Here is a 19,576-nt window from a genome sequence, read left to right on the forward strand (position 1 = left end):
AAAATTGCAAAGTTCAGCAGCAGAGTTAAAACCGATTTACACCATTAACGGATGAGATAATTCCTTATTCGGAGCATCAACGGATGCAAGAACAGGGTAGTTAATGCGTTTTATCCAAAACATTACTAGATATTGGGTCAAGTAGTTCAAGCATCAACAGGGGAACATTTAGGGAACAGTGATCATAATATCATAAGGTTTAGATTAGTTACGGAAAAGGACGAGGAGCAATCCAGAATAAAAATACTTAATTGGAGATCGGCCAAATTCAGTGGGTTGAGAACGGATATGGCCCGGGTAAATTGGAATCAAAGATTAGCAGGCAAAACTGTGATCGAACAATGGGGGGCCTTTAGGGAGGATATGGTTCGAGTATAGTGGAGGTTCATTCTCATGCGGGGAAAGGGAGGGCAACAAAAGCCAGAGCTCCCTGGATGAAGAAATAGATAGAGAGTAAGATGAAGCAGCAAAAGGGGGTGTATGACAGATGTCTGGTTGATAACACAAGTGAGAACTAGGCTGAATCTAGAAAGTAGGGAGGGGAATTGAAAAAGGAAATAAAAGGGGTAAAGATAGAGTATGAGAATTGACTGGCGGGCAACATAAAAGGGAATCCAAAAGTCTTCCATAGGCAGATAAATAGTAAACGGGTAGGAAGAGGAGTGGTGGGGCCGATTAAAGACCCAAAAGAAGATCTATGCATGGAGGCAGAGGGCACGGCTGAGATACTAAATGAGTACTTTAGATCTGTCTGCAACAAGGAAGAAGATGCAACAAAAATCAGAGTAAAAGAGGAGGTCGTTGAGATACTGGATGGGTTAAAAATTGATAAAGAGAAGGTACTAGAAAGGCTGGCTGTACTTAGAGTAGAAAAGACACCCGGTTCGGATGGGATCTACCGTAGGTTGCTGAGGGAAGTAAGGGTGGAAATTCTAGAGGTACTGGCCATAATCTTCCAAACCTCCTTCGATACGGTGGTGGTGCGTGAGGACTGGAGAATTGCAAATGTTACACCCTCGTTCAAAGAAGGTTTTGAGGATAAACCCGGCAACTACAGACCAGTCAGTTTAACCTCAGTGGTGGGAAAACTGTTAGAAGTGAAAATCCGGGATAACATTAATAGTCACTTGTACAAGCATGGATTAATAAAGAAAAGACAGCACGGATTTGTTAAAGGAAAATCGGCCACACTATCTTCATTGAGTTTTTTAACGAGTTAACAGGGAGGGTCGATGAGGGTAATGATGTTGATGTTGTTTATATGGACTTTCAAAACGTGCTTGAAAAAGTGCCACAAAATAGGTTTAGCAGCAAAATTGAAGTCCATGGAATAAAAGGGGCAATAGCAGCATCGATATGAAATTGACTAAATGACAGGAAAAAGAGAGTCGTGGTGAACAGTTGTTTTTTCGGACTAGTGGAAGGCACACAGTGGTGTTCCACGGGGATCGGTGCTCGGACCACTGCTTTTCTTGGTTTCAATTAATGACTTGGAGTTGCGTGTATAGGGCACAATTACAAACTTTGCAGATGACACAAAGCTTGGAAGTGTACTGAGCAGTCAGGAGGATAGTGATAGACTTTAAGAGGACACAATCAGGCTGGTGGAATGGGCGGATACGTTGCAGATGAAATTTAATGCAGAGAAGTGAGAAATGATACATTTTGGAAGGAAGAACGAGAAGGGGCAATATAAACTAAAGGGTACAATTCTAAAGGGGGTGCAGGAACAGAGAGATCTGGGGGGTATATGTGCACAAATCTTTGAAGGTGGCAGGACAGGTTGAGAAAGCCGTTAATAAAGCATATGGAATCTTGGGCTTGAAAATAGAGGCATAGAGTACAAAAGTATGGAAGTTATGTTGAACTTTTATAAAACACTGATTTGGCTAAAACTGGAGTACTGTGTCCAACTCTGGGCACCACACTTTAGGACGGATGTGAAGGCCTCAGAAAAGATTTACTGGAATGGTTTCAGGGATGAGGGACTTGAGTGACGTGGATAGACTGGAAAAGCTGGAGTTGTTCTCCTTGGAGCAGAGAGGGCTGAGAGAAGATTTGATAGCGGTGCTCAAAATCATGATGGGTGTAGACAGAGTAGATAGAGATAAAATGTTTCCATTGGCAGAAGGGTCGAGAAACGAAGGACACAGATTTCAGGTGATTGGCAAAAGAACCAACACATTCTCAACATATTCTCAACACATTCTCTATATATTCTCAACATATTCTCAACGTAGCCTATTATCTCCTGTAAAATGCTTGAACCCTGCAGCGTGAAGAGCTTCCAGCATCACCTCGCTCAGTCTGACCAACTGTATTCTGGGTAAGTTTTAACTCGGCCATTTCATGATCCTCAGCGACTCTCCTCCGATTCCCAGCGATCTTATGTTTATAAGCGGGTGCTTTTTATGCATTATGGTGCCGAATGTAAACGTGAGTGGTTTCTATGATTTATATTTTGAAATCACCTCATCTAAATGTACGCTTTATATGTTAAAAATGCCTAATCTTACACCAAGGAGTCTCTTGACTCTCTCCCAGTCGTCGCCCATGGAAAGATGAATCTTCTGAAGCTCCATATTGGAAAATGTGAGGTTATGCACTTTGGCAGGAAAAATCAGAGAGCAAGTTATTTTCTTAATGGCGAGAGACTGGAAAGTACTGCAGTACAAAGGGATCTGGGGGACCTAGTGCAAGAAAATCAAAAAGTTGGTATGCAGGTGCAGCAGGTGATCAAGAAAGCCAACGGAATGTTGGCTTTTATTGCTAGGGGGATAGAATATAAAAACAAGGAGGTATTGCTGCAGTTATATAAGGTATTGGTGAGACCGCACCTGGAATACTGCATACAGTTTTGGTCTCCATACTTAAGAAAAGACATACTTGCTCTCGAGGCAGTACAAAGAAGGTTCACTCGGTTAATCCCGGGGATGAGGGGGCGGACATATGAGGAGAGGTTGAGTAGATTGGGACTCTACTCATTGGAGTTCAGAAGAATGAGAGGCGATCTTATTGAAACATATAAGATTGTGAAGGGTCTTGATCGGGTGGATGCAGTAAGGATGTTCCCAAAGATGGGTGAAACTAGAACTAGGGGGCATAATCTTAGAATAAGGGGCTGCTCTTTCAAAACTGAGATGAGGAGAAACTTCTTCACTCAGAGGGTGGTAGGTCTGTGGAATTTGCTGCCCCAGGAAGCTGTGGAAGCTACATCATTAGATAAATTTAAAACAGAAATAGACAGTTTCCTAGAAGTAGAGGGAATTAGGGGTTATGGGGAGCGGGCAGGAAATTGGACATGAAGCTGAGTTCGGATCGGTCAATGCCCTGTGGGTGGCGGAGAGGGCCCAGGGGCTATGTGGCCGGGTCCTGCTCCGACTTCTTGTGTTCTTTAGATTTGTGGTTGGGATCAGATCAGCCATGATCTTATTGAATGGCGGAGCAGGCTCGAGGGGCCGATTGGCCTACTCCTGCTCCAATTTCTTATGTTCTTATGTTCTTATGTTCCACAGCATTAAATTTTCCCGGAGCGGGACTTCATCACAAGGTGTCCTCAACAGCTCAGCTCATAGCAGCCCCCGACTGATCGGAATGTGTGACGGTGCAACGTCGAGCGAGCAGTCACAGCTCTTGTTCCTGTTTGATCCTCTGTCATTCAGACAACTCGCTTTATGATTCAAAGGTTAGAATTTAGCGGACAGGCGTTTCGACAACACAGAGTTAAGAATAATCTGCATATTTAGCGGTTCTTCGTTTGCCAGAGAGTATTGAGCCTCTGGAGTGCATTGCTGGCAGGTGTGGTGGGTGCTGACTCTCTCTCTCTGTGCCTTCTCCAGGGATCTGGATCGGTTCTTGACTGGGGCAGAGATCGCATAATATAGAAGGTGAGTGGTTTTACAGTTCACCTAAACATGGTCAATGTCGTGTCCTGGACTGGTTTCGATCGCCTGAAAGTGTCGGGGAGCAATTTTTCACAATTCGCCCTCCTTATCGGCCTTTGATGTTTTTTCAGGTTTGTAACCGGTCCCAGGAGATTACATGTTTCCGGTGGGTGGGGCGGGTGGTGTCAGTAGGAAGTGTCCAGTCACGATGCTCCGCGCATGTGGGACAGGATTGATGAACCAGCTGGTCTTTTCCTAACCATCATGTCTGTCTGTAACCTCAGCTCGTCAAGGTGTTTTTAGTGAAGTGATTTTAAACACAAAACCGCACCTGGGGCAATTCCTGCGTCCGTCCATCGTGAAATGAGGCTCAATGCTCTCACGTTGTCCTCCTCTGAAGCTGGAGGACTCGAAATATTCTTGCCGGCCTCTGCTTCAATGTGCCTGAGCATTTCTGGTGCCGTCCAATCGTAAGCAAAGTGACTGTTAACGGGGGCGTTCGAAAAATGCGCCCTGAAATAGGAAGCATGGTTACAGCACAGTTCAAGGCGCCTAACATCCAAAATATTCTTACCTCTGTGTAGTCTAAACGCCTGTTCCCTTCTCCTCCCCAATCTGTGAAACTGGAAATAATCTTTCACGGGGCACACCCACCTTGGGTGGCCTCATAAAATGAGGACAATCAGTTCTTCTTTCCTTGGTTCAAGCTCCATGTTTTATGGGGTGTAGCTCAGTGGTCGAGCGCATGTTTCGCATGTATGAGGTCCTGGGTTGCATCCCCAAAAATATTTTTTCATCAGAATTATGCACGGAAAGGCAAATCGCGCTTTCTGAGAGCAGCGAGTTCCAACCTCTGAGGTTCCACGAGCTTTAAATTGTCCCCGAGCAGGACTTCATCTCACGGTCCCCTCAACAACTCAGCTCAAAGCAGCCGCCGACTGACCGGAACGTGTGACGGTGCAATGTCGAGCGCGCAGTCCCAGCTCTTGTTCCTGTTTGTCGCTCTGTCATTCTTCCATCTCACTTTATGATTCATGGTTGGATTTCAGCCTAGTCACTGACTATTGGCAATTGTATGATTCATTTCCGCAGACTTTTTTTGGGAAAGTTTAGAGTAATTTTAAAGCAAAGAGAAACAGAAACCCCGTGAACTGAAGCAGAGGTTGAACATTGTGAGCACGTGGAACGACTGGGCATCTCGTTGTCCGGGAGAGACAGAGCGGAAAAGCCACTTATTAATGTCGGGATGTAGCTCAGTGTTAGAGCGCATGCTTTGTATATATGAGGCCCTGGGTTCAATCCCCGGCATCTCCACGCATTTTATGTTTCGAATTTTGAATCGCCCCTCTTGTCCTCACCTCACCTTGACACACAAGGACAGGAAAGAGTTCATTTCCCTCGAGAAAAACCGAACGCTCTGCACACGATACAATTCAATGGAAGCACGCACGCGCCTTTGAAATGGCTCCCATCCTGGGGCTGGATATCGTGCCCAGTGATAGAAACATCGAAAATAGGAGCAGGAGCAGGCCATTCAGCCCTTCGAGCCTGCTTCGCCATTGAATATGATCATGGCTGATCCTCTATCTTATTACCATATTCCCGCTCTCTCCCCATACCCCTCGATGCCTACTGTGTGTACACATCTGTTTATCTCCTTCTTAAATATATTCAGTGCCTTGGCCTCCAGAGCCTTGTGTGGTAGAGAATTCCACAGGTTCACCACCCTCTGAGCGAAGAATTAAATTGTTTCCAGTTTCACAGATTGGGGAGGAGCAGCGGACAGGCGTTTAGACCACACAGAGGTAAGAATAGTCGAGATGTTAGGCGGTTCTTCATTTGCCAGAGAGTAGTGACCCTCTGGAATGCATTGCCGGCTGGAGTGGTGGGTGCTGACTCTCTTTCTGCCGTCTCGATGATCTGGATCGGTTCTTAACTGAGGCAGAGATCGCATCATATAGAAGGTGAGTTGTTTTACAGTTAAAGTACACATGGTCAGTGTGATGCACTGAACTCGATTCGATTGCCTGAGGGATTCGCGGAGGAATTACATAGAATTTCCATTCCTTATTGGTCCTGGATTTTTTTCTGGTTTGTAATCGCTCCCAGGAGATTACATGTTTTCGGTGGGTGGGGCGGGTGGTGGGACACTCAATCCTGTTATACACACCCTCAGTGCTGGGACACTCAGTGCTGTTATACATACAGTTAGTGCTGGGACACTCAGTCCTGTTATAAACACTGTCAGTGCTGGGACAGTCAGTCCTCTTATACACACAGTCAGTGCTGGGACACTCAGTCCTGTTATACACACAGTCAGTGCTGGGACACTCAGTCCTGTTATACACACAGTCAGTGCTGGAACACTCAGTCCTGTCATACACACAGTCAGTGGTGGGACACTCAGTCCTGTCATACACACAGTAAGTGCTGGGACACTCAGTCCTCTAATAGACACAGTCAGTGGTGGGACACTCAGTCCTGTTATACACACAGTCAGTGCTGGGACAGTCAGTCCTGTTATACACACAGTCAGTGCTGGGACACTCAGTCCTGTTATACACACAGTCAGTGCTGGGACAGTCAGTCCTCTTATAGACACAGTCAGTGCTGGGACAGTCAATCCTGTTATACACACAGTCAGTGGTGGGACACTCAGTCCTGTTATACACACAGTCAGTGCTGGGACACTCAGTCCTGTTATACACACAGTCAGTACTGGGACACTCAGTCCTGTTATACACACAGTCAGTGCTGGGACAGTCAGTCCTGTTATACACACAGTCAGTGCTGGGACAGTCAGTCCTGTTATACACACAGTCAGTGCTGGGACACTCAGTCCTGTTATACACACAGTCAGTGCTGGGACAGTCAGTCCTCTTATAGACACAGTCAGTGCTGGGACAGTCAATCCTGTTATACACACAGTCAGTAGTGTGACACTCAGTCCTGTTATACACACAGTCAGTGCTGGGACACTCAGTCCTGTTATACACACAGTCAGTACTGGGACACTCAGTCCTGTTATACACACAGTCAGTACTGGGACACTCAGTCCTGTTATACACACAGTCAGTGCTGGGACAGTCAGTCCTGTTATACACACAGTCAGTGCTGGGACACTCAGTTCTGTTATATACAGTCAGATCAATAAATAACTGCAAACTAAGAATGAAATCTCCAGGATCTGACGGTTTCCACCCCAGAGTATTAAAGGAAACAGGTGGGGAAATTGCAGATGCATTAGTCATAATTTCCAAAGCTCTCCAGACTCAGGAATTGTGCGTTTGGATATGAATATTGAAAATGTCACTCCGTTATTTAAGAAAGGAGGGAGGGAGAAACCAGGAAAATACAGACCTGTCATTTTAACGTCGTTTGTGGGGAGCTTACTTAAATCTATCACGAGAGACAAAATGAGCTGGTCAAAGAGAGTCAACTTGGATTTGTGAAGGGCAGGTCTTGTCTGACTAATTTAGTTGGATTTGTTGAGGAAACTAACAAGGTGGACAGGGGCGTGTCTATGAAGGTTTTCTATATGGACTTACAGAATGCATTTGATAAGGTTCAGCACAAGAGATTAATAGAATAAATAAAATGCACATAATTGAAAGTGACATTGTGACTTGGGTTATAATTGGTTGGGAGGTCGGAGAAAAGAGTAGGGAGAAAGGGAATGTTCTTTGATTGGCGGGATATGACAAGTGGTCTCCCCAGGGATCTGTACTGGGGCCTCAGCTTTTCACCATCTTTATCAATAACTTGGATGAAGCAATAGAGAGTTATAGGTCAGTACGATGGGATCAGGAAGTTACAAAGGGAAAGCTTAAGTGAATGGGAAAACTGTGGCAGATGGAGTTCAATTGTATCAGGTCCGCATACCTCAGGTATAGTTGTCTGCTTGGAGTCCAAAAGGAGATGCCTTTCAGCCCAGTGAATCCTCGTGTGTCCTTCGGAAAGTGAGGCTCTCAGACCTTTTGTACTTGGTTAGAGGTCTTCAGTATCTAGGTGATGTCGCTCAGAGATAGACCGCATGCTTCGCGTATATGAGGTCTCGGTTTCAATCTACACGTCCTTCATGTTTCGAATTTTGAATATATTAATGAGAAGACCATTTTGAACTAGCCTCACATTTACACACAAGGACGGGCAAGACTTTCTTTATCTCGAGCCAAACCTAACAATCTGCGCAGGATTAAATTCAATGGAAAAGCGCATGCGCCATTTCAATGACTCCCGAAACCAGGGCAGGATTGCTTGCCTCGTGATTGATATTTCCAGTTTCATAAATTGGGGAAGACCAGAAGGCAGGCGTTTAGACAGCACGGAAGTAATCGAGGCTACATGGTGGGCGATTCTTCTTTACCCAGAAAGTAGTGAGCCTCTGGAATGGTTTGTCGGCTGGTGTGGTGGGTGTTGACTCTCTGCATGCCTTCTCGAGGAAGATAGTACCATAGCAGGATACAGCACAGTAGGAGGCCATTCAACCCATCGTGCCTGTGCCAGCTCTTTGGTAGAGCTATCCAAATAGTCGCACTCCCCTGTTCTTTCCCCATAGCCCTGGAAATGTTTTCCCTTCAAGGATTGATCCAATTCCCTTTTGAAAGTTATTATTGAATTTACTTCCTTTCCCTTTCAGTCAGTGTATTCCAGATCAGAACAACTCACTGCCCGAGCAACTCACTGCTTCCACAGGTCGCCTCTGGTTCCTTTCCCAATTACAGTATTTTTTTTCCCCCTGGTTACCGATCCTTCTGCCACTGGTAACAATTTCGCCTTATTTACTGAATCAAAACCGTTCATGATTTTGAACACCTCTATCAAATCTCCCCTTAAGCTTCTCTGCTCTAAGAAGAAAAATCCCAGCTTCTCCAGTCTCTCCACATATTTGAAGTCACTCGTCCCTGATACCATTCTGGTAAATATTCCATTCACCTTCTCTGCTCTGAGGAGAACAACCCGAGCTTTTCCAGTCTCTCCACATAACTGAAGTCACTCATCCCAGGTACCATTCTAGTAAATCTCTTCTGCACGCTCTCCAATGCCTTGACATCCTTCCTAGTGTTTGGTGCCCAGAATTGAGCACAATCCTCCAGCTGAGGACCAACCAGTGTTTTATAAAGTTTCACCATAACTTCTTTGTTTTAGTATTCTATGCCTCTATGTATAAAGCCAAGAATCACATATGCCTTTGTAACAGCCTTCTCAACTTCAAGGAATTGTGCACATATACCCCCGGGTCTCTCTCTTCCTCCCTTTAAAATCATACCATTCAATTTATAATGCCTCTCCTCGTTCTTTCTACCAAAATGAATCACTTCACACTTCTCAGCATTAAATTTCATCTGCCATGTGTCTGCCCATTTCACCAGTGTGTCGATGTCCTCCTGTAGTCTGTTACTATCCTTCACATTGTTTACTACATATCCAAGTTTCGTGCAATCTGAAATCTTTGAAATTATACCCTGTATACTCACGTCCATATCATTAATATATATCAAAAAGAGAAATGGTCCTAATACTGACCCCTGGGAAACACCATTGAAGAGTCCCCTCCAGTCTGAAAAACAACCGTTCACCACTACTCTCTGCTTTCTGTCCCAGAGCCGATTTTTTATCCACGCTGCCACTGTCCCTTTAATCCCATGGGCTTTAATTTTGCTCAAAAGTCTATTATGTGATGCTTTATAAAATGCCTTTTGAAAGTCTATATACACAACATCAACCGCACTGCCCTCATCAACCCTCTCCGTTACTTCATCAAAGAGTTCAATCAAGTTAGTCAAACGCGATATTCTTTTAACAAATTCATGCTGACTTTCATTTATTATGTGTGTTGATACTTAGTCACATTCAATAAAGGATTAATTGCAATCTATTGGTGTCAAGTCCCACTCGATCTTGCAAACTGGCGACTTCAGCATAGGACCTTGACATGCAATAGTCTGGATTGTGTGAAACTAATTGCCTCGGATGGACAAGGTGCTCAACCCAGTCTGATAAAGTAGGAAACCAATTTCGGCGAGAGCATGACTTTTCCCTCCAGTACTGACATTAACAATAGAGGCTATCAGGCATTTGTTTGTGATTAATGTCGCTGTCCTCACAATTCCATGGAATTATATATTTGAGTACTTTTAATCTTTCTTTTATTCCACATCCTCCAGCGTCTTTTCATTAACGGTGTATTAAAATTCATTGTGTTCTTCCAATGTCTGTCACTTTACATTAAAATGCAGCTACCTGGTGTCTGCCCAATGCAGCCAAGGTGCCTGTATCATTCTTGAATTTCTTTTATCATTTTCCTCACAGTTTAAAAAACCCTGCTTTTGTTTTGGAGCATATTTGGAGATTGGGCTCTGTCACCGTAAGTCCAAATCATCTCTACTTACTGGTTATAAGAGTTTCTCCACAAATGAACATAGAGCCACTGGTCTTTAAGTGTCCAATTGATTCCCCTCTCCCTCCCACAGCAAAAACAACATACTGATTTCATGCCAGGACACCACAATGTCAGAACACAGGGGCTTTTTATCAATCAGCCCGAGGGAGCAGAGATTTCACAGACCGGATGGCAAGAAGTGAAACAGGACCTAGCCATCGATAATATCTAATAAAGCTTCATCCTAGTCATTAGCCCCAGAGAACAATAAAATGGATTATAATCAAAGAGATAAAAGAGACATAACTAATAAAACGTTGTCATAATCACTGCAGCTGGTCTCATCTTTGAGACTGGCTAAAGACTGCCTCACAGTTGTACCAACCTATTGCAATGCCTCTCGATAAACGCAGTTAAGTTTTTCCAACAAAATTGATTTCCAAGAGTATTTGCCAAGTCTGTCAATTATATAAATCTCTTTCTGGTACAAGAATTTTAGCCCATAAATTACATTTGTTCCCACAGTGGACAACTAATGAACACATTTCAATAAAAGTCAACAACAACTCGCATTCACAGTCCGCCTTTAATTTAATAAACATTCCCAAGGGGCTTCACAGAGGCATGAGGAACAACAGGCACAAGAAGAATAAGAAGATATCAGGAGAAGTGATGAAAACCTCGGTCAAAGAGTGGGTTTAAGGGGGCTGTAAGAAATGGAAATGGAGAGACGGAGGAGATAAAGAAGGATTTCCGAGAGCAGAGTTTAGTTGTCTGAAGGAATGGCCACCAATGGTGGAATGAAGAGAGTGCAGGATGGTAAAATATAACAATAATTACTTGTATTTATATAACGCATTTAACATAGATAAATATCCAAAGGCGCTTCACAGAGGTATTAACAGACAAATATGGACCCTCGGCCAAAGAAGGGGATATTAGGAGGGAATAGAAAAGGTTGTCGCAAGAGATGGGTTTCATGGAATGTCTGAAAGAAAGAAATAACTTGGAATCACATAGCGCCTTTTCCGACCTCAGGACGTTCCAAAGCGCTTTACAGACAATGAATTATATTTGAAATGTAGCCATTGTTGTAATGTAGGTAACGTGGCAATTTACTCACAGAAAGCTCCCACCAACAGGAATGAGATAATGACAAAATAATCTGTTTCAGTGAAGTTTGTTGAGGAATGGGTATTGGCCAGGACACCAGGGAGTACTCTCCTGCTCTTCTTTAAATATTGCCCTGGGATCTTTTACATCCACCTGAGAAGGCAGAATTGTTCTCAGTTTAACATCTCATTGGAAAGACGGCATCTCCGACAGTACAGCGCTTCCTCAGTACTGAACTGTAGTATCAGCCTGGATTATATGTTCAAGTCTGTGGAATGTGACTCAAACTCACAACCTTCCGAGTCAGAGGCGAACTGCTACCACTGAACTGCGTCTGACAATTGAGAGGGGGAGAGGGAGATGGAGGGGCTTAGGGAGGGCATTTTGGAGCATGCATATGGCGGTCAAAAGTAGGGCCAATGGACTATAGATGCACATGCGGCCAAAGGTGGAGGAGCTGAGTGTTTGGGAAGGGCAGTAAGGCTAGAAGAGGTTACAGAGATCAGGAGGGATGATGAGCTAAGGATTTAATTTCAAGGAAGAATAAAAAGGCTTCGGAGACTGGAAGCCGATGCAGGTCTGTAATGCAATCGTTGGCCAGGATATGGAGGTCGTGGGTCAAAGTTCATGACTTCTCAATTTGAAACTGGAGGAAATTGATGCACAACTACCACAGCATATTGCTCTGACAGCACAAAGACATTGGAAGGGTCAAGAGAGGCGGTGCTTTTGTCAGCGAACATCTGAAAGCTGGTCCATGTCTGCGGACAATGTCACCAAAGGGCAGCATGTATATGAGGAAGAGGAGGGAGCAAAGGATTGAACCTTTAGAGACAACCGATATAAAAGTGATAGGGTGGGAAGAGAAGTTTCTCCTGGCTATGATCAGATAGGTGAATGGAACCAAGTGAGGGTAGTCCCACCAAAAGAGGTCAGTGATCGATGAATGAGGAGGTCACGGATGGGTTTACTGTAAGTGTAAAGGAGAAGGCGGAGATTGGGAGTGGTCGGCCATGGAGGGATTTAAACCACAGGAAGAACATTTTAAATATTAGGCGATGGGGAATTGGGCGTCAGTGAGTGTCAGTGAGGCCGAACAGGACCTGGTGCCGGTTGGAAGGGAGACGTTGGGTGGTCGACCAGGAGTTTATTTAAGGAATGGAGTCTGGAGGGGACAGAGGCATTGATGAGGGTTCCAATGGCAATGGGGTGAGGAAGGAATGGAGGCGAGTGAGGGAAGCACGAGGTCTTTGAGATGGAGATCAAATTGGGTCATGAGCTCAGCTCGGGGTTACACGCGAGCAATTTTACTGAAGCCGTCAAACAGTGTAGAATAAATGGGTAAACATCTGCAGAAAAAAACGGAGAGGTGAATGGCAATGAAGCTCGTTCAGTGTCCGACCCCTGATATCACACACAGTCATTTCTCGGCTGCAATCCTCAACGTGGCATTTAACTGTCCCCGTGTCAGAGACACAAAATTCATATTAAAACTGGGAAACTGCAGGAACAGAGTGAAACGGGTTTGCTTGCGTCCCTGGATTCAATGCACAATGTGGAGAAATCTGTAACATTGATAAATGAATCGGCAGGAGAGAACAAGGTCAATACAATTATATGAAAACTGTAAATGAAGCCGCTCATTGTTGTTGGACCAGTCCTTTCTGAGCACAGCTTTTAACTTTATTCCTGAGAGAGGTCTCATTAAGACAAGGTTCTGAACTTTGAGATGTTTGTGATATATCCATGTCATTATTTACATTGGAGAAAAAGCTGCTGATGTAATGTGTTTGTTCAGGTGACTGTAACTAATAGCAATGATCAGGGGTCTTACCGTGTCAGTGGAGATTTATCCCCTGTATAAATCAGGCTTGTTGCAATGTATCGGCGCAGAGTTCCTGCCGGAGCTGCGGTTTTCAGTTCAACAGAAATCGCTGCTTCTCACAGGAATGGGATATCCAGTGATGTATCAGATAGAACGCATTTACTATCCTGCTCTTGCAGTCATTGGAGTTCCGGGTAAGCCGTTAACTCATCTGTGAATAATGTAAATCGGTGTTAACTGTGCTGCTGTACTTGGCAAATTATTTTTCTCCCACCATATTTTACGCAGCCAGCCGTTATCTTATATCAGTTGAATGATGGAATGTTTAAAGTCTCTGCTCTTTCGGTCTAGTAGGAGCTGCATTATATCGGTAATGAACTTTGTCTATCCAACCCTGGCACGGTTACTCGACTGTCCTTTGTACTGTTGAATAATGGTGTGTCCTTAACTTCAAAACGTCCAGTCTTGTAGCAGCTGCATTATATCTGTTATTATCTTTACATATCCAACACAAGCATTGTTACTGGATTGTTCTCTGCACTGAATTTATTGTGGAATAATGGTCTATCCTTCGGTCCTGCAGCAATTGCCTTATTTCTGCCGTGAACATTGTTTATCCAACCCTGGCATTGTTACGTGATTATTCTCTGTACTGAATGCATTGGAATCAGGTGTGTGGGTTAAGAGCTGGCGTCAGACCAACAGGAACCGTAACAGTTTCATGTTGTGAAATATATTTCCATAAATGTGTTTTCAGTGATTGATAATGAGACAACTCACGATCTCAGTATTGCAAAGAAGCAGCGCAATGACCTCCCTCCACAATAACATGGTTCATTTTAACTGGGATTTCAATGTACTTATTGGTTATCACTGCTATTAAATATTTCAAATTCACAAGCTTTCGGAGATTTTCTCCTTCCTCAGGTAAATGTTTCATATAAAATTGCTGGACTATAACTTGGTGTTGTAAAATTGTTTACAATTGTCAACCCCAGTCCATCACCGGCATCTCCACATCATTAAATATTTCGTTATGTGTGTGACTGTTGCAGCTCCAGGTGTCTGTTTACTGAACTGAGTTTGTTGCTGATTCTTTCACATCTCATTCTCTGCTTCACTGAGGATGAATTCACTGTAAATTACAATGTTTTGTGGTTATGTTGTCTCAGTTTGTACTTTATCTGTTGGAATCAGGAGCCCTTCCATTTATCTGTAGATTATAAGCAGCAGCGGTGATGTTGGCGTTTTGTTAATTGAACAATGCCGCCATCTAACGCTGTGCTTTGTAATTACAGGAGAAGGAATTTCAATTATTGTGAGGTGTGTTTGGAAGAGGAATTCGATTCTGTTTATTCCATGCATTGTTGATTAAGTGAACAGTGTAGGTGAACAGATGGAGACTTGGATGATCTGAAGAAGCCATTAAACTATCACAGAGGCTTCACCATTTAACAAACTGACACTAAGAATAGGATCGTTGGAACACGGCGCTGGTGAAAAGAAAGCAGGCGCACGAAGTTAGGATTTACTCGGATGTGAAAAGTGGCATTGAGAAAGAGAGCAGAGACAGTACGGAGAGTTGGAGAGGAGAGTTAGAGTGCGCGACTTAGATGGAAAACGAAAGGGAGGGGGAGAAGGAACGAGAGGAATAGAGAGAGACAGAGAGAGATACATAGTCAATGAGGGAGAGAGAGATCGAGCGAGACACACACACAATGGGACAAAGGGGGAGAGAGACAGAGAGACAGCGATGTGAATAATTCACCGGAATGAATTACTGAAACTTCCAGTACAATTATGAAGAGGAAATGTGATTTGAAGGTGTTATTAGGATGTTGTCAGATTGTGAGAGTTTTATTGTACTCGGGTGTGTTTATCACTATCAGGTCCTCAGTCTGTTTATGTGAATATTCCTTTTACTTGCTTACTGACTGAATAAATAAACAAAACTGAAATGTATTTGAAGAATAAAATCAGTGATTTCTTGATCGCATTGAATTATTAGGATGCTATATTCTAGAAGCCATGTGCCAGCTTCAAAGGACGAGGTTAATTTAATAATTGCATTTTAATTTAATTTTAATTGAATGTGCAAAGTAAATTTATTGGAAACATTGTGTAACTAACGAGCTGCTCTCTGACACAAAAACACAAAAATTAAAATTTGAATTCATTAATTTCATTCTGTTGCTGGGACCTATAGATTCGATTGCCTCTAACACTCTGCTGCAGTCTCTCCCGATGAATCCCAGCCTCTCCTCCCACTTCATTGAATTTTCTGCCTCCTTATTCATTCCTTCATTACATCCGCTTTCCAAAACCATGTGATCCTGGCTCCCCTCCAGTTCTGATGCCATTTTCCTTGTTTCCCTCCCAATCTCACTCACTGGCTCGGCCTCCAGCAGCCTCTTCCAATCCGATCCGAAGCCTCAAACTCACCGTCTTGTGCCAGCCCCTGTCGGCTCTCTTCAACCAGAGCAACAAACCAGAAGCAAATCCCCCTGTCCCCTCACCTTCCCGGCTCTCGTTCAAGTTACCGTCCATCTGGAGACCAAATTCGGATTTAACCTGTCGGATTCACGGTCCGTAAAATCCCTTCTCCCTTCACGACCGGCTCTGCGCCCTCTCTCGTCTCTTCCAGTGGCTCCGGTGCTCACTTTATTCACTTTCTGTATTAATTTCCGAATTCATTGTTTATAATTGTGTTTGAAAACATTTATCTGTCCGAAAGCGCTGCCCAGGTGAAGGAATCAGTTCCCACCGTTTGATGCAGCAAAAAAGCTGGAAATTTTACCCTAGACCCTGTCAAACTGATGCTTTGACTCCAGGTCTGATGAGTAATTTCTCTGCTTCCGTTTCTCTCTCTTACAGTTAACTTGGTGGCGATTGTGATCCTGTCCCGAGGAAAGTGCGGACTCACCAAATGTATCACTCGCTACCTGGTGGGAATGGCGGCGGCCGATCTCCTGGTCGTTATCACTGATGTTATATTGAGGGCAATTGTTAGCATTTATTTCCCAGTTTCATTCTTGACCATTACCCCCGTGTGCCGTCTCATTGTCACCCTGACTTGTTCAGCTGCAGCGGCCTCTGTCTGGTTCACAGTGGTTTTCACCTTTGATCGATTTGTGGCCATTTCTTGTCAGAAGCTGAAAACAAAATATTGCACCGAGAAAACGGCGGCTGTTGTTATCGGGGTGGTGAGTGCGCTTAGCTGTTTACTAAACATTCCCTGGTACTTTGTGTTTGACCCGGAATATATAATGGACAATGTGACCCGGGGTTGTGTCGTGAAGCCGACCTTATTCACTTCACCCGCTTGGGCAGCTTTTGACTTGTGTAATCTTGTGTTAATGCCTTGTCTCCCATTCATTCTGATTTTGCTGTTCAATGTTCTCACTGCCAGGCACATTTTAGCGGCCAGTAGAGTCCGCAGGGGACTCCGGGGCCGCAGCAATGGAGAGAATCACAGGGATCCAGAGATGGAGAACCGAAGGAAATCCATCATTTTACTCTTCAGTGTATCAGGCAGTTTTATATTATTATGGAGCACATTCGTTTTCTTTGTTATCTCTGTGCGTGCAACAAACGTCCAGTACTATATGGTCAGTGACATTGAGTCAGCCGCATTCATGCTTCAGCTTCTCAGTTCCTGCACCAACACATGTATTTATGCTGTGACCCAGACTAAATTCAGAGAGGAGCTGAAGAACGGGGTGAATTACCCACTGAATCTGATTGTTACATTAGTTAAATCGTAGAAACGTCTCAAGACTTTTCATCCGAAATTACATAAAAAGTCAATGAGAGTGGATTTTCCGGTTTGGCGGTGGAGTAAGTCGGCGGTAGCCGATCGTGCGCCCGTTGTTCATTGTGCCTGATTTTACTATCCATTGACATCAATGAGTTCACTAAAGTAACTGATATCAATCCAATACTTCAAATAAATTTGGAAATACCAGGAAGGAATTATATTTTACCCGACAAATGCGGTGTTGTGAAATGATACAAGATGTGATTCTGACATGAAATGGTTTGCTATTATTAATCTGGAAATAATATGATTTCAATATTAAATGTTTAATCCTGTAATGAATAAAATCAAATCCTCCTTTTCGGTTGATGATTATTTCCCATCACACACACTGCCCGGTGCGATGGACTGAGGGTGAGCTGTCAGGGTCAGACAGCGTCCTGTTCATTGGGACATTTGTTTTGACCAGAACAGAATAATAATGGACCAACACCCGGACCGTTACTAACTGGTGAAATATTAATGTAATTTCAAACTCCAGTGGGGAGTTCCGGAGATCGTTTCCTCTCTGAACTGCTGTGCAGCAATGTTTACTCACTGCAGGGCTGGGCCTGGTTACACAGATCTATAAGGAAACCTCCTGATACATTTATGAGACGATCAGGGGCCGGGAGATTTCTCACGACAGAAGCAGGCCAAGGGAAAGCTCTCCTGCTCCTCCTTGTCCCACAAAATATGAGTTAAAAAGAAACTTCTCGGTGTTCTGGATCACTCAATGCCCATCGAAAGGGCGGCTCCTCCATCCATTTGTGCCCAACATTAAATGGTGTCCCGTGTACGTCATCATACTCAGATTTACATATTACACGTGGCCTGACCGGAAACAGGTGGGTGTTGCTCTGGCCGCTCTTCTCATGACCCTACCCACGATGGTGGAGGCAGGAACGCCAGCGTTAAAGGGGCGGTAAGTCACCTGACACCATTTACTAGCCTCATCCACCCCATTTCCGCCATGTGGGATACTTAAAATCGGCCACACCTTTCCTGACCTACGCTCTAGAATCAATCTTCGAAGCCCACAAGCTGGTTCATTTTCTCAAACTGCATCGGTTCATAACACGTGGAGGGAAATTTTCACCATCGCTGGGGACTGAACTGGAAGAGCGGATCACTCGCCCATTATAGAACCGGCCGATTTTAATTTCTACTCCGTCAGTTTACCGCCCAAGCAGTGAAGGTGAAATTATCCCCAACGTCTCTGACCCCAAGGTTCGGCAGATGTGTTGAAGACATCAGACAGTGTTTGCCAAACACGAACATGAATGTGGGCTAATGGATCCGTGTATTCGGGTAAATGGTGATAATCCCCCTCTACGGAGACTGGACCCCTAAACCGTGGATTCAAAGCGGACTTCATCTCCAACAGCTCGGTAACACAGGACGCTGTGCTCTATGGGCATTTGTCCAAGATGCACAACGAGATAGATATCAACTGCTGCTGGAAGACCATCAATTCGGTCATGGAGGCCCTTTGTTCCCCCGAAACCTGCTGGTCTTCCAGTCGAGGGAACTGTCCGCGGCCAATTGTTGGCCACTGGCACACTCCAAGGTCCAGTATTTCATGCTGAGGTGCACACTGAAGCGAGGTGTGGCCTACACAAAGGCTTTATGGGGAAAGGCAACCGTGTAAGGCTATCCCACCTTGTATTGTACAGCATGTGCTAGAAGATATGTACTGTGTTTTGAATTCTAATAATGGAATCGTATGATGTGTATTGTATTTGTTTTGAATTGTAATTGCAATATTTACATTGAACTGTGTGTATCCATGAATTTTATGAAATAAAGTATATTTTAAAATATTTTTTAAAAGTTCCAGTCTCACTATGTCTCTTCTTATTGGATACTGAAGAGTGGAAACAGACAGGAATCGGAAAGATGTGGGAATTTATACAAATATCATTTATTGCAGGCATCAGGTGAGAAAAAGGGAGTATTTTCTTAATGGTGAGAAAATAGGGACTGTGGAGGAGCGGGGGGGGGGGGGGGGGTTGGGTCTCCAGGTACACCAAGCAATAAAATTAAGTGCACAAGTGTAAAAAATGAATGAAAGATTCCAATTTCTAGGCTGTCATATCCCAAGGTAGCGCTATCAGGTACTTAGCCAACTCTGTGGAATTTGCTGCTACAATCAGGCCCCACTGCCTCCCTCGCTGGTCCATTCCATACATCCAGCAACTTCTGCATTAAAAAAATTACGTTCAATCATTCTGCTCATCCAGTGCCCCAGGTAGAGAAGTCTAATGGTGGCGGGAGGACCCAGACCATTCGCCTTATGTGACTTTGGACATTTCTATTTTTAATTCAGGTTATTGAATTTGCAATTTTTTCACTTTTTTGTACATTTCTATTTTTATTTTTGAACAAATTATCCAAACCCTGTGCGCAGTGAGTGCTGACTCCGGGCCCTTTGACAGCTCTCACCTCAGCCCGTCTGCGTCGTGGGCTGACTCCTCCTCTCACGTGACACGCGGTACCGTCTCTCACCTTTGCGCGCTGACATCGCGATGCGAATATGCATCTCCGGCCCGAGGGACGCCGCGCTTGCACCGCAC

This window comes from Heptranchias perlo, unplaced genomic scaffold (genome assembly GCF_035084215.1).
Source record: "Heptranchias perlo isolate sHepPer1 unplaced genomic scaffold, sHepPer1.hap1 HAP1_SCAFFOLD_43, whole genome shotgun sequence".
Lineage (NCBI taxonomy): Eukaryota > Metazoa > Chordata > Chondrichthyes > Hexanchiformes > Hexanchidae > Heptranchias > Heptranchias perlo.